The sequence below is a fragment of the Alligator mississippiensis genome, chromosome 1 (genome assembly GCF_030867095.1).
Source record: "Alligator mississippiensis isolate rAllMis1 chromosome 1, rAllMis1, whole genome shotgun sequence".
NCBI lineage: Eukaryota > Metazoa > Chordata > Crocodylia > Alligatoridae > Alligator > Alligator mississippiensis.
This window is the reverse complement of record NC_081824.1, coordinates 249,531,043-249,543,074: the sequence shown is the minus strand read 5'-3', so window position 1 is coordinate 249,543,074 and position 12,032 is coordinate 249,531,043. Positions and strand designations below refer to the sequence as shown.

General features: G+C 47.3%; 1 protein-coding gene across 4 annotated transcripts in view; it reads left to right on the top strand.

The window, feature by feature from the left end:
* The window catches only part of LSAMP (limbic system associated membrane protein), a 1,444,497-nt gene that overhangs the window by 1,238,083 nt on the left and 194,382 nt on the right, over window positions 1-12,032 (top strand). The window lies entirely within an intron of this gene.

Here is a 12,032-nt window from a genome sequence, read left to right as displayed (position 1 = left end):
CCTTGCAATTCTAATCTAAAATATATGAGCTAAGTGGCCACTTCTGCTCATGCTGAGACTAATGACCTTATCCTTATTGACTTCAAAGGCAGCAGAGTTGAACCCCAAGAGAGAGAAGAGAATTGAACCCCAAGAAAGGCAGTGGGCATGTGTGCAGCCCCTCTTTCTCATGTATTAAAGCTTCAAAAGAGACACTGGTGCAGTTCCAAGGCCTCAAGATGTTGCTGCTGCACATAGCTGAGCTAAAGCAAAATCTTTTTTTTTTGGCAGGGAAACCAGATGGACAGAAACACCATGTGCAGAAAAGCATGGTCACGAGAAGGATGGCATTGCCCAGACAACTGCTTGTTTTGCCATGGCTTGCTCTAGGAGGTTTTGTTGTGGTTATTGTTTTCTCACGCTCTGTTACACCTATGCAGAAGAACATATCTGACAAACGGAAGTCCTTGCCTTGAATTCTGCTTCTTTCACAGCAAATGATTGGTCACAGCTCCCAGTGCTTGAAACACACCCTTGTTTCATCACTCACCAACCAGGAAATCAGATACCGTTTGAAGGTTTTACATCTGGCATTTCTGATCCTCTTGCTGTTGTTCCATGTCTGCTGAGCAGGGTAACCATCTGTGATATGAACATGATGGAATCTGAGATGAAAGATCAGGGTCTGGACACTTTGAATCCCTATCCTGCTTAGGATTCAGGGTTATTTGGGTCCAGGGATTTGATTCAAGCCAACTTTACTTGACTAGGCTTTTAGCCTCAAAAAGGAGCCCGCTTGCTAAGGCATTAGTCTTCTGATTGTTGAACTAGCCACTCAGTGGAGGACCCATGGTTACTTGCCTTATAGTTTGTCTGAGAGGCAAGGATTCTTTTGGGTGGTATCTTTTATTGGGCCAACTGCACAGTTGAGATAAACTTATACATGCTTTCAAATGTGAGGCGTTTTTCATCAGGTGTGAGGGAATAAGAAAATACAGCCATGATTTAACACAGTCTAGGTCTGTGGCATTGGAAAAGCAAGATTCCTAGGGGTAGCAGACAAAACATTTACAAAATAAAAGAAGCTTGATTAATGGGAGATCAAGACCTTTTAAAAGGGAAGATGGTCATCATCCCCTGTGGCATGAAGGAAGCATTTCAGGAATTAATATCAGTGTTCGGTCCTTGGTTCTTAGTGTCCAGCCAGCTTATATATTTTTGTTCCCAAGTTCACCTTTTAAAGGTGTTTTGTAAATTTCCCTTGAGCATGAGAATAGTGAAATCAGAAAGGGAGTGACTGTTCTGTGAAAAATGTGCCCTTACTGGCATCTGTGTTTCTCCATCCTCTGTATTTTTTTCTGTGAGAGTTCATTCTGATGCATAGTTTCTGTCATGTCACCCACATAGTTACCATGAAGACATTTGGTGCATTGGACCAGATGTATCACAATTTGGCTAGGGATGGACATTCAAAAAGCCTGAGCCTGAATTGATTCAGTCTTTGCAGGTTAGTCTAACCTGGCTAGGTGGAACCAGTTTATAACCGTGAAAACATTCCCTCTGGAATGAAGAAATACAGACACATGCCTGCAATGGCTCAGGCTAGAAGCCGGGTGCAGGTGGCGGGAGGAGTGGGGGCTGGCGCTAAAGTAGCCCTCCCTTCCCTTTGATAGTGCTGAGCTGAGGAGGCATAGCCAGGCCCAGACAGGAGGCTCTGATTAGGGAGGGGGAGGCTCTGATTAGGGAGGGGCTCCTCTCCCCCCCCCCCTGCATCTGACCAATGAGGGAGCCATCAGGGAGATGATAACACAGCATTTAGCCTCTCTCATTAGTTCAAACTCTTCTTAAACAACTTTTTCCAAGGAAGGAATGGAGGGACATTACCAGCTGACTTGTTGATTAGCTCCAAAAAGCCCTAAGCGGACACTGTCCTGTCTGCCTTTGTCCTGTCTGCCTTACACAGCCACCTCTCAGCATTAGCTAGCATACCACATGCTGGCTATGTTCCTGCAGGTGCAGGGGAGAGAATCCCTGCTTGAGCAGGGAGTGGTGAGGAGGGGTGGGGCATAGAGAAGCCAGGCAGATGCTGCTGTACATGTAGTCTCTGTCAGAGCTCCAGCCAGGGAGCAAAGGGGTGGGGCCAGCCCTGCTCTGGAGCAGAGAAGAGCCCCACCCAGGGCTGCAAAGCATCTGGGATGCTGGGGGACTCTGTTTTAAGTTAAAGCAGGAATGGGTCTGGGACAGTTATTGCATAAATCGGTGTCACCCAAATCAGTTAAGTCTGATACTACATGCAACCAGGTTTATCTCAGACCAGTTTGAGCCATTTTCTAACTGGTTTATGTGCACTGAACATCTGTTCTGTTAAAGGTTTAAACAAGTTTCTGATCGCTTGGGTTTATGTGTAATGTCTATCCCTAGCCTTGGGGAAAGGCACGTGTAGAATCCATGGATTCTGATGGGTTTGTTGTAGGTAGGTTTGATTGTTTTAGCAGTGGAGATCTCTTGACAAGTTTTGCATCTATTGTTAAAGCAAGACTGCACCCCATTTGATGTCTGTTGAAGAGTGTGGAGTTGTTTTCTGATTATGTGTTGGGTATGATCTGAGGGTTGTTTGGAAACCAGGAGCAGAGGGCTTAAGAATGTTTCTCTCTAAGTTGAATCTTTGTCTAGTATGGGCTGTAATTATTTGACTCTTTCAACCAGTTCCACTGTAGGGTAGCGTTGCAAGTACTCTCCTCGGAGCAGGTGCACTGGTATCTAAGAATGCCTGTACACATGCTCCGAGGTGGTGGGGGGGAGCCTCTCTAATTAAAATGAGAGTTGCTCTAATTAAAATGCCCACAGCGTCTTGTGCATTCAGCATCCTGCATTTCAAAATGGTGGTGGGGGCACTTTAACTACAATTCATTGAACGAGTTTTAGTTTATTTAGTTCTTTAGTTCCCTTTTCCTAGGATCTTCTCTGTTTTAACCAACCCCTTCCTTTTTTCTTGCACTGGAAGTGCTTTTATTTCCTCTGTTTTTACCTAGGGTATTTTGTAGGGGGTTCCTGATGTTTAGGGTTTTCAGTCTTGTATCGAATGTGAGTGTGTGAAGTGGGAATTTGACGGTGAATGGTTGCCTTTGGATGTTGGGGACCAGATTCAGTGGCGCATGAGGCTCCTTCCAGTTGTACGCCCCAGAGTCATGTAATTAATTCTGTGGCACATGGAGCTCACCAGTGAAAATCACAGCTCAGAGTTAGCTGCCTTGTGGTTTATCAGTGTGGTAATGGAACACGTCAATAACAGATGTATGATTCAGGGGAAAGAAACCACTATTCTTTTTTTTTTAAATGGTGTGCAAATTTCCACAAGGTGCCATGGAAAGGTACTCTTGACAAGGCGATCTTACCATACCTTGAAGTGCAAATCCATACTATAGGCTTAACCAGAGATGGATCCAGAGGGGGTGTGGCAGCACAATTTCAGCCCCTTTGGCTGTAGCACATGTGAGATCTCTGTGCAGGGTCTGCCCAGATGCCCTGCTTTCCTGTGCTAAAAGCCCAGAGGGTGAGCACTGCCACCATCACTTGTGCTCTTCTTTCCCTTGCTGCTGAAATCAGCAAGGAAGGGAAGGGCAAACAGCAGCAGCATTCACCCCGGGGCTCCAGAGACATGCAAAAGCAGAGGTGCTGGCCAGACCCCACTCTAGTTAACTGGTAAGCACAGAGCTCACTGCTCACATGGAGCTCCAGCAGGGACCTGCACTAACTGGGCAGTAAGCTCACCTGGCAAAGGAGGTTAAAGACAAGAAGAGGTTCTATAAGTGTCTTGGCCAGAAAAGAAGGACCAAAGAAGCTGTGGGTACTCTGTTAACAAGCCTGGGGGAACTCCTAACTCAAGATACAAAGAATGCAGTGCTACTCAACAGCTACTTTACCTCAGTCTTCACACAAAAAAACAACTGCCAAAGAAGGATGGAAGCTGAGGGAGGAGATAGCAAAAGAGACAAGTCAGAGAACTTTTCTTGAGTCCAAATGAATTCGGGTCAGCAGGGCTTGGTAAACCTTATCGCAGGGTCCTCAAAAAATCATGAAGTCTTGGGAGATAGGTCATTTACCAGGGGACTGGAAAAGGGCTACTGTAGTGCTCTTCTTTAAAAAGGCAAGAAGGAAGACCCAGGAGGTTACAGACTGGTTAGCCTTATCTCAATACCTAGGAAGTTACTGGACCATATCCCGAGGAAGGCCATTTACAAGCATCTGGAGGAAAAAAAAAACTGATCACAAGCAGCCAGCCTGGGTTTACAAAAAACACAAATCATATCAAACAAACCTGATCTCCTTCTTTGACCAAGTAATTACTTTGGTGGATGAAAGGAATGCTGTGGATATAGTGTATCTGGACTTCAGGAAGGCTTTTAACAAGATCCCGCATGGCCTTCTCATAAACAAATTGGAGAAATGTGGCCTGGATAAAACTACAAGGTAAATAGATAACTGACTCAATAGCTATAAGTAAAGGGTAATTATTAAAGGGTCCATGTCAGAATGGCAGGAGGTTTTGAGTGGAGTTCCATAGGGGTCTGTTCTGGGCCCAGTGCTGTTCAGCATGTTTATTAACAATTTGGATGCTGGCAACGAAAGTTTCTTGAGCAAGTTTGCAGATGACACAAAGCTGGGAAGAATTGTGAACGCATTGGAGGATGCACACACAATTCAGAAGGATCTTGACAGATCGTAAAGTTGGGATAGAGCTAACAGGATGGAAGTTCAGTGTAGACAAAAGCAAGGTGCCATACCTCCGGAGGAATAATGACAAACACAAGTACAAAATGGGAGACACTTGACTGGATGACAGCTCTATGGAAAAGGACTTGGAAATCTTGGTAGATCACAGACTCATTATGATTCTGTAGTGTGATGCATCCACACAAAAGGCCAATGCAGTTGGCACTGGCTAGACCTCGTCTGGAATACCACATGCAGTTCTGGGCTCCACATTCTAAAAAGGCATGAAGAAGTTAGAGAGAGTCCAGAGGCAAGCAACAAAGGTGATGAAGGGCTTAGGAAGCAAGTTGAAGGAGCCTAAATCATGCTTGGCAAACCTGATTGCCCTCTATGATGAGATAACTGGCTCTGTGGATGTGGGGAAAGCAGCAGTCGTGATAAACCTTACTTTAGTAAGGCTTTTGATACAGTCTCCCATAGAATTCTGGAACAGCTCTGCAGAAAAGGACCTGGGGTTACAGTAGACAATAAGCTAGATATGAGCCAGCAGTGTGCCCTTGTTGTCAAGAAGGCTAACAGCATACTGGGCTGCAGTAGTAGGAGCGTTGCCAGCAGATCAAGTGAAGTAATTATTCTGCTGTATTCTGCATTGGTAAGGCCACGTCTGGAGTACCGTGTCTAGTTTTGGGCCCCCCACTATAGAAAGGATGTGAACAACTTGAAGAGAGTTCAGTGGAGGGCAACAGAAATGGTTAGGGAGCTGGAGCACGTGAATTCTAAGGCGAGACTGAGGCAACTGGGCTTATTTAGTCTAGAGAAGAGAAGACTGAGAGGGGATTTGATAGCAGCCTTTAACTACCTGACAAGGTGTCCAAAGAGGATGGAGCTAGACTGTTCTCAGTGGTGACAGAAGACAGAACAAGAAGCAATGATCTTAAATTGAAGCAAGGGAGGTTTAGGTTAGATATTAGGAAAAACCTGCTGCTACTGGTCCCAGGCATGCCTGACAAGGAGCCCAAGGCACCACAGGGAAACCTGGCTACAAGATAACCAGGAAGAGCTCCTGAGGAACAGGGACCCTAAAGGAGGAGGGGAGCAAAGGGGGGTGAGGAAGTGAACCTTTACTCTCCAATGCTCGGGAGCAAGCCACTCACCACAGGGCAATGGTGCCCTGCCCTGCTTAGCCTGAGCAGCATTGAGTTATTTAGTCTCTTTTACACTAGCCAAAATTCAAAATACAGTAGAGCATGGCAAGTGGCCATGACCCCAACGTCATACCAACTGCACACTGAACCACCAGTGACAAACACCTAGGCACAGCCTGCAGTCTGCAAGAACGCCCAAGAGGAAAGGGATAGGGTGCAGGGGAGGAGGATCCCCACAGAAGATGCACCAGAGGGAAGCCTCAGAGCCAGTAAGAACAACTGCACATCGTTACGGGGGTAGATGGCACCTCCCAAAAGTTGTGGTGGGCGAGTAGGCTCAGGGGCAGTCCATCCCCCTGGTGATAGCATGCAGGCCTGCCACAAACACGTTTTCTCTTTTGCTGCAGAGAAAAGTACATAGACCAATGGCTTGAAGTTGCAGCACAGGAAGTTCAGATTAGATATCTGGAATAACTTCTTCACTCTTAGAATAGTGAGGCAGTAAAATAGACTGCCTAGGAAAGTTGTGGGCTTTCTATCACTGGAGGTGTTCAAAAAGAGCTTGGACAGCCACTGGCTTATCTGAGAGTAGCTATGCCTGTGTGCTACTATGGGTATTTCCCATGCTTCTGGGCTTTGTTGGTTGCCCATGCCCCTTCCAGCCCTACTTCTCTGACTCCATGACTCAGAGCTCACTGCACAGCCGAAGCGGAGGAGCATGCCCTTGCCCTATTTCTTGTTCTGGTATTTGGCCTAAATGAGAAGCATTCAGGCTGCAGCCACTGAAAAAAATATGAAAACCAGTTCTGTAGCACCAGTCACAAAGCTGTGAGTGAGTGCATTACACTCATCCATAGACATGTACATGAGGGAAAACTCCCTTCCCATCTCAGTCCACCTATGTCCTCACTTCCAGCTTCAAAATACAACTTTTTCACTTCCTAATCTTCTTTTTTCTACTTCATTAATCAGAACAGTCATCTATATCTTGGAACTACTTTGAGGAGGGGTTTTCAACCTTTTTTAAAACGTGTACCACTTATCTCCAAGTTTGAGTTCACATACCCCTTTATATTTTTTCTTGTCCTTAAAGAGAGTGGTGGGGGCAGATTGAGGTCCCTGTGGAGAGGTAGGAAGTGGGGCTGGGGCAGGTGCTGCACAGCTGGGTCAGAGTGCAGGATGGAGCCACGAGCGGGGGCCCGGGTGGCTCCCACCAGCATTCCCTCTAAGCTGAATGGCATACATGGCCTCATAGGCACGTCTGGCAGCGCAGCATGAGTGTACCTGCATGGCCATGCATGCCATGCAGCTTAGAGGGAATGCTGGCTCCCACTGCTGTAAGCAACTCCGGGAAGGCATGAGAGGCATCTGCCCCTAGATCTGCACGATGGGCAACAGTGGGCTGCTAGTGTGGAGGGGCGGGGGGATGGGCAGATCGAGGCCCCAGCTGTGGGGGAGGGAATAGGGCTGGGGCAGGTGCAGGGGCTGCCCAGCCAGGGCAGGGCATGGCATTGAGCTGCACAGGGGGAGCGGCTCTGGCAGGGCATGGGGGTGGCGTGTGCCCACAGATCTGCACACAGGGTGAGGACAGGCTGTGGCCGGTGCCGGGCTCTACCCGGTAGGGGCTGGGCTGATCTGCACTTGGAGTGAGCAGTGGCAGCACTGGGAGGGGGGGGTTGGAGGGGCTACAGTGAATTCTAGAGTGCCTCCCACAGTGAGGGAGGGAGTGGGGCTGGGGTTGGGGCTGAGGCTGGGGCTGGAGCAGGGGCAGACACTGCCCAGCTGAGGTGGAGCATAGGATGGAGCCACGAGTGGTTCATCCAGGGGGCAAGGAGAGTGGTGGCTCCTTTTGCTGCATGTACCCCTGGAGGGCATGGGCGGCACGTGCCCCCAGATCTGCATGTGGGGCAGGGCGGGCTGGAGCCAGGGCTATGCTGGGCTCTTCCTGGTGGGGGCTGGGCTGCGCTCGGTGTGGGCGGCAGCAGTGCTGGGAGGGGACCCCCCCACACGGCTTAGTCCTGCGCCCTGCCACAGCTGCACAGTCTCTGCTGCTGCCCCAGCCACACTCCCTCCTCCACACCCCTCCCCCCATAACAGATAGTGGTGTGCAAAGTGGGCCCTATTCAATTCAGATTTCGGAATCCAAATCTGAAGATTCAATGCTGATTCAGAGAATCAGTGATTCGGACATAGACACAGCTTTAAATGCGTTTTCTACATACATTGAGGTACCAGGCGTTGCTTGTGAATGCTGCGATGCTGGGGCAGATGGAGTGTCCCACAGGAGCATGGGGGGGCCCTTTGTGTGCTTGGCGGTGAACCCAGAAGTGGACCAAAAGTTCTGTATTTTCACACATATATCCCACGGAGTATATGCGATTTTACAAAAAAAATGGATGGGTGTAGGCTATACGGGGGTGTGGGCTATCGGCGGACTTTTTTTCCCTGCGGGGGGCCGGGGTGGGCTGCGCCGCCTCCCCGCTGGGCCTGGTTTGCACCACCACTGCCGCTGCCATGGGGGCCGGGGCGAGCTGCGCCGCCTCCCCACTGGGCCCGGGCAGGCCAGGCTGCACTACCACAGGGGTCGGGGCAAGGGCGGGCCAAGCTGTGCCACCTCCCCACTGGGCCCAGGCAGGCTGGGCTGTGCTGCCGCTGCCGGGGTGGGCCGGGCTGCGCCGCCTCCCTGTGTATACACCGCCACGGGGACTACATGGGTGCGGTGTATACACGGGCTTATTTACAAAAATACAATTTTCTGTGGGTTATATATGGGTGCGGCTTATACCTGTGGGCGGGGTATATGCGTGAAAATATGGTACTTCCGGTCCACTTTCAGGTCTGCCGGTGAGCTTGCAGGAGGCCCCCTGCGCCTCCCTCGCTCAGCAGTCAGCCACGGGGGGACCTTGACTGCCCCCCCAGACCCAGGAGGCACCAGTTACTGCTCCATGTGCCCCAGCATCACAGGATTCACAATCCGCCTGCTACCTAGAGGTATGTAGAAAAAACATTCAAAGCTGTGTCTATGTCCGAACCGCCAAATCTCTCCAAATCAATTTGGAGGGTTCCAATTCAATTCAGAGAGATTAGAGGGTCCTCTGATTCATTTCGGATTTGGAGATTCAGCCACCAAATTGGGCTGAATCTCCGCTGAATTCAATCATGAACCGAAGCTTCCCATAGCTCTAATAGCAGACTTACCAGCCAGAGCTGGCTGCTCTCCAGGTGGCTGGGCTGTGTTGCAGCTGTGCGCATGAACGCAGCAATTATTGGCCACATCAGTTCTGCATACCCCCATGACCCGTTTAAATACCCCTAGGGGTATGCATACCCGCAGTTGACAACCACTGACTCTGAGCACTGGGTCTGCAGCTTTGTGGTTTCATTCACACCATCCAGCCCAAGGAAAGGGTAACAGCCAGCAGCTTGGGACTGTCAGGTCTCATTGAAAACATGCCTTTGATCAGTGTTCCTCCCACTGACCAGTCTCCCTTCTCTGGGTACAGCAGGTTTTGAGTGCCGTGTCCTCTCCCAGTTCAAGTCTAGTTTAAGAACCGTAGCATCAAAAGCAAAGACTATCATGGAATAAAGCCCCATGGGTCCTGCTTAGTGGGTCAGGCCCTGAGGGAGCAGTGCAATAGGATTCTGTTACAACCTATACAAACCTGATTTTTTTGATACTTGGAGTTGAAGGTTGTTTTTTTCTATAGTTTTAGTAGGCTTTTTTTCCCCTTACGTCTTCAGAAATCCATTTCTGGGACCAGAATGTCTGGAAATTTGCCACTCTTGCTGTATTTGTTTTCCTCAGGGGTTTAGAATACCTTGAGATCTTGCATTAATTCAGCCTATATAAATGTAATTAATATTTGTATATATGGTAATGCATATCAATTGTATTAATATTTAAATAATAGCAATATAAATAAATACCCTCTGGTATTAAAAATAGTAAAAGACTAAATCCTACATACATCCCTAGTCCTCAAAGTGTTTTAGGATTTGTGGATTAGGCAACATCCCATGGGTTAATCCCTTGGAATTAGTTTAGCAAACACTTTTTGCTGTTGTTGTTTACACATGTCTTGTGAACAATGCTGTGCATTCACAGCACGCCTCTGTGTGTTTTACTCAAAAAGCGCTTGGCATCTGTTCTGCACGCTGAAAGCCCCAGAACAGCATGAATTGTAAATGTATAGAACTGCCCTTTAGAGAGATGTGCTGTGGATAACGGAGTTGCTATTGGCCAAGCTAAGATTTTGGTACTGTAATCAAAAATCAGTCTTACATCAAAGGTACAAATACTTTCCATGCAGCAGTCCAAGTTCATCAGCAAATGGACAGGCAGGAAGAATTTGGCCTGTTATATTTTTCTTTCATTAATTTTATGTATCCATACTCAGTATATTGCCAAGACAATAGCTTTCTATGCTCTATCAGAATCCACAGGTGTGGGTTTATAACATCTCTATCCTTCACCTTGTACCTTGCCAGACCAAACAAAGTAAAGTTATGAATGGATGAACCTCATTGGTAGGTGAGCCCAGAGGTTGAGTCCTCTCCTGGAACTAAAATTTGTTTAAGGATATAAGCTTGTGGTCTGATATTTGGGCTGCATGGTTGGCTTGAGAAGCTAGGCTTCCATCCCACAACATCGTAACACTTCTAAAAAATGCCAGGGTTGGTTTAAGATTTGGTCTGAGTCTTTTCAGTTTACCTTCCAAACAGTACTGAAATAACTTATTTGAAGAAATATCTCATTGGTTATATGGATACAGCCAAAAATTAATGAAATCATGATGGAGGGATGGGCCTAGCCTGCAGAATTCAAGTTTGGATCCTAATATTTCATTTATTCAGAGTCATTCATATCCAAGGAGACTTGCTGGGCCTTCTCTCTGTTACCCAGAAGTGGTTCAAACACATTCTTCATGCAGACAAAAGACCTAGTCCTCTAGGTCTAGCTGGAAGTCACAAGATGAAGCCTTGCTTTGACCAAGGGGTGTTGCAGCTTGTCATTTAAATGCGGTTAGTTGCTTGACACTCCACATAATCCAGCAAATGAATTGTGCATTGCATGTTTTCATTCCAACTTCCTATTTTGTTTTTAGAGTCTTATTAAATGCAAGGCAGTTCCAAATCCCCTGCACCCCTTCTGATGTAAGTACTCTATAGAATGCCAACAGCGGTAGTTTTGCTTTGGCTGTACATGGATGATTTAGCAGGGAGAGGACAGGGGTGACTGTGTGGCAGACTCAGTGACAAAATAGGGTTAGCTTTCACACTGTGACAAATGCTCAGCAATACCTATTAAAAAGTACCTTGGTTGCAAGTGGGTTAAAAATCTTCAAAGCTTCTGCCAGCTTGAAATATTTTTGAGGAAGAAAGGAGAGGCATAACAAAGCAATTACAAAAGCAGACCGCAAGACTGAGAGACCGCAGAAGGGTTTTTATTTATTTATTTATTTATTTATTTATTTTAAAGTTTACATTATTTAACAAAAATCAGTTTTAGTAACTACCAGCAGGGATGTGATCTTCTAGCCCCATGGCAACCTCTGTCTGTCTCTCAATCAGAAGCTGTTGCATGAAGCAGCCCAGGCAGAACAATACCTAGCATTTGTGTAGTGTTTAGCATCTTCAAAGTGCTTCAGGAACATTAGCAGGCTTCTCCCCTAAGGGCTGGATTTTTTCTTTCTTTCTTTCTAGCCCTGAGCCTGTTACTCAAGTGAACCTGAGCAGCATCAAGCTGTTCCTTGTTACTAGTGTAAAGAGCTGTGATTAGCCTTCTGCACACACAAGAGGGAAATTAGCTGTTAGATTGTATTTACCAGCTTCATCCCCTCTTGAAGCCCCCTATCCCCACTCACACTTTAACTAAGCAATGGCTAATGAGGCCAATTTGTGCCAATTAGATGCCCCAGAAAAGGACTTCTAATTGTGGTGGGCAAGGTGACAACTCCAAAATGTTCAAGGTGCCACATGATGGGCAGTATGCCCATCCCCCCACTTTGGGGCTGATTAGATTCTTTGTATTTATTTTAAAATGTTGTTAATTAGGACACCCCCCCCCCGAAGGAAATAAGGGCTCTCAGGGCCTAATGGGGAAAATGCCTGTGGAGGCTTTAGTGGCTGAAAGTTTCTTTGACTGCAGACAGAGGGCCTTAATGGTTTTCTTCTTGACCTGAGAGTGAGGGATCC